This window comes from Gobio gobio (genome assembly GCF_949357685.1).
Source record: "Gobio gobio genome assembly, chromosome: 24".
In the NCBI taxonomy this organism is placed as follows: Eukaryota; Metazoa; Chordata; class Actinopteri; order Cypriniformes; family Gobionidae; genus Gobio; species Gobio gobio.
In genome coordinates, this window is record NC_137120.1 from 7499206 (window position 1) to 7503572 (window position 4367).

Genomic DNA, 4367 nt, shown 5'->3' on the forward strand with positions numbered 1-4367 from the left:
CTGAATTAGGCCATGCCCCCTGTCTCCAACCACACCCTCTCTAAAAAAACCCGCCCCAAAACCTCAAATGTGCAAAATGATTGACAGGTAAGAAAGCCTTCAGGTTCAAAACACGCAGCGTATTCGTTCAGCTGCATTTCCTTTTTTTTAATTATTAAACATTCACTTACAATATGCAAAGGTGAAGCCATAAACCAGAAAACATAGCCAGAGGTTCAGGGACGGACAAACATTACATAATTTGAGTTCGGAGAAAAATAAATAAATAAAAATGAAAATAAATAAACAGATGAGGAAGCATCAATTAAACACAAGTCTTCCCACAAAATATAAAATAATAATAATGAAATCAGAAAAAAAAAAAACGAAAGAAACAACAAAATTATATTAATTACCAATACATTAATTAAACAAAAACGCCAAAATTTGAGCATACATTCAGAGTTTTTGTAGCCTTTTTGTTACAAGAGGTAGCTGCATTTCCTTTCCCTGTGCTCTCCCTCCGTCTCTCTGTCACTCATGCGTCTCTTGCTCTCAAATTGCCAAACCAACATTTGATATGAAACAAAGTCTAAGCTTTAGAATTTTAAAACGAAATTCAAACAATAAATAGCGTTTTGGCGCTAATGTGTCATAACAGTTAAAGCCAGAGTTGTTGAAAAAAAGTTGCGACAGGCTTTCATCTCGCGGCGGCGCGCGTGATCACGTGGTTCATCGAGTTCTCAATACTTCTAGCGCTGTGTCAATACCTGGTCAATACCAATACATTTGAGTGACTTAAGCGGATATACAACAGCTTCACTATACAGGTATTTGCAGCAATTTTTGGTAAACAGTACAGCATAGTGTGCATTGATTATTACGTCGACCACATTTAAAGTATAATTTTATTATGGAGAGTGATGGAAATGCGATATTGTGAACCAGGGGCGTAGGAACGACTTTGACATGGGGGGGGGGGGGGGGGGGGGCATTTTGGCCACTATGAATCAACGTCCATCCCACCATAATAGTAACATACAGTATGGTGACATGGTACAACATGTATGTTTTGCTCATGTGATAATGTAACAGGAAAACAACATTCTGCATATTGAAATGTGCAGTAAGTGCTCATTTATTTCACTCCCATTTCCTTTAAAAAAATCAATTTTGTACTAGGTACACAAAATACTTCCTCTCAGCGTCTTTTGGACAAAAATGTCCTCATTGGAACCCATTAAAACCCATGCAATTTTTAATCCCATTGCCATTTAACTATAAAATTATGCAATCTTTGTTAATAGGCTTTTATTCTGTTGGCAGAAAATAGGCTAAAACAAACTTGCCCTCAAATAGAATAGATATAGACAAAACAGCATATTAATAGCCTAATAGAGATTGAACAGGCTATTCCAAACTGCGATTATTCTGGTTAAAATGTGTGTTTTTTTGTTGTTGTTTTTTTACAAATGAAAAATGTATGCATATAACATTTTATATATTAATGTTTATATTTTAATGAGCCTAATAATAATTATTATATTCGATAAATACAACTATTTCACAAAATTTGAAATATTACTATTACAATAACATTTTCATTATTAAAAAAAATTCAATAGAGTATTTAAGAATATATAAACAATATAATAATATTAATAATAATAACATTTATATTTTACAGAAAACTGCTGGGTTACTTGTTAATATGCAGACAGCATATGACTAAAAATCATTAGAAAGGCAAATTTTTGGGTGGGACACATGCAGCATTTTCAAATATTGAGGGGGACACGTCCCCCCCGGTTCCTACGCCAATGTTGTGAACATTAATGTTCATGTTTTTCTTGTATTTAGCCCTCAGGTATTCCTTATTAATTGGTCACACTCAGACTCATTGGTGGTCAAATGTGATCATACACCTTAACTATTTTTCAATTAAATAAATGTTCTATATTTTAGTTTAATAATATTTATTGAATATTTTGAGGAGATCTTTTGGTACTAAATAGGCCTATTTGTGCAATAATTATGGTCCATTAATGAATGACCATTTCATGAATTAAAATATTTTTCTTATTTATATTACAATTAGTGTAATTAAGGTTAAAATAGAGAATTCCAATGCAAAGAGACAAATTAGAGTCATTTTGTGGCTGGAAAAATAATAAATTTCATTTGTAATGCCATGGTTTACCCACCTAGGTGCCTGTATGGCTCTTTAATAAATATATATTCTAGTTGCTCAAAAAAGTATTGCAGATCATAACTGCTTACTTATTTCTAGGTTTAGATTTTTCTAGATTTCTTTAAATGTGAAAATTTAAAAATGTTAATAACTCACATCCTAATATTTTTAATGATACTTATATAAGCACACACAAGTGAATATTAATGAATGCAAGCAAATATAATTTAACCCAAGAAAAGTTTAAAATGGTGCTAAAAAGGCAAACTTATTTTTCCTTATACAGTATGTACCAGTAGGCTATTGATACTGAATCGAGATCGAAATTGATATTTGTGCCAATCACCAACCCCAAATACCCCCCTCAACTCCCGCCACCACAAATTGGGTTCTAATCTGTGGGAAATCAGCAGTGAGGGTTAAGCCCCCCTAAGGGTGAAATCCTAGAACCGCCCCTGCTGTCCACCAACGTTTACCATCCAACCTGACAGAACTGGAGAGGATCTGCAAGGAGGAATAGCAGAGGATCCCCAAATCCAGGTGTGAAAAACTTGTTGCATCTTTCCCAAAAAGACTCATGGCTGTATTAGATCAAAAGGGTGCTTCTACTAAATAATGAGCAAAGGGTCTGAATACTTAGGACCATGTGATATTTCAGTTTTTCTTTTGTAATAAATTTGCAAAAATGTCAAATTCTGTGTTTTTCTGTCAATATTTGTACATTAATGAGAAAAAAATGAACTTAAATGATTTTAGCAAATGGCTGCAATATAACAAAGAGTGAAACATTTAAGGGGGTCTGAATACTTTTAGTACCCACTATATATATATATATATATATATATATTTTTTTTTTTTTATTATTTTTATTATTATTATTATTATTTTTAAATTCCAGTAGTAATGAACAGATTTATCTTGAACTCTGTCATGGAAACTAGCACGAATAAACCGTAATTAAGCAATATAATAATCAATTAAAAATAATGTATACCTGTATGATATTACACTGGACCAGTGCGGTTTGGAAAACGGAAGGATGATTGATTCTGCTGCGGGCACCCTCTTCTGGCGAGACGCAGGAATTAATTTGGCTTGTGAGTCTCACAGTGCATTATGGGTATTCTCTAGCCGTTGAGCATACATCAGTTGTACACTTGTTATTGTGGTACATTGTGGGATTGAATAAGTGTACATGATAACGTCCACTGTGGTTTCGGACATCACTACAAATGGCCGTCCCCTCAAATAGTGCCCTATTTAGGGTATAGGGGGCGATTTCGGACACAGCCACAGTTTTAAAATGTCTCTTCTTCTGCACCAAGTGTGCTGCACACATCCTGAAAAGTGAAGCCAAAATGTTTTGACCCCCCCAGGTGGCTGGTCCCAGTTTAGCTCATAAACCCCGCCCTCTCCGTGTATTCTAATGGGATGCGAGACAAACTAAACAATCAAATGAAACTTCAAATAATTTAAAAAAAAATTTTTTTTTTGGTCTAGCAGTTATCACGCTGATGTAAGTTCAAGTGTTCATTCTTTAAATACATTTGGTTTTAGTTAGTTATTTGATGCTATGAAAACAGGGGTGCGACGTCATGATTGACAGCTGAGATTGACGGCTTCTCTGAGTGTAGTCAATGAAGCTCCAAAATACTTTTTTTGGGAGGAGATTGGAGCTTTAGCTTTAATTTTTACATTTCACTGTTTATTTCACACAGACATGATGAATTGTTCTGTGGTAAACTGTACTACCCGATTCTGCGGGAGTGTGGGCGGGGCCTTGATATCGCCGCTCCACTTTATGCTCACTAATGCGCAGATTCTGGCTCCAAGATATCAGTGCCATATTTGGACTCTGGCGGCTTTTCTACAATGGAGGAGAGTGAATGGTCGTACGTACATTTTTTTTTTTTTTTTACAGTTATGGTCTGCACCAAAAACCAATTGACATAATGGTTTAATTAGCCTATAGACAAACACAAATCACACATGCACACACAATAATAAATACACTCTGAATTTGGACTGAAACTGACATTGAGACAAAGAATATATTAAAGTTAATTCCATAAACCGTCAATCCGAAACTGCAGAGAACAGACAGAATACCCAAAAGGCAAGGTGCCAGCAAAAGATGCAAGCAAACAATGGCAAAGCCCAAAGAAGAAAAAAAAATGACTGTTGCGAAACTACAGCA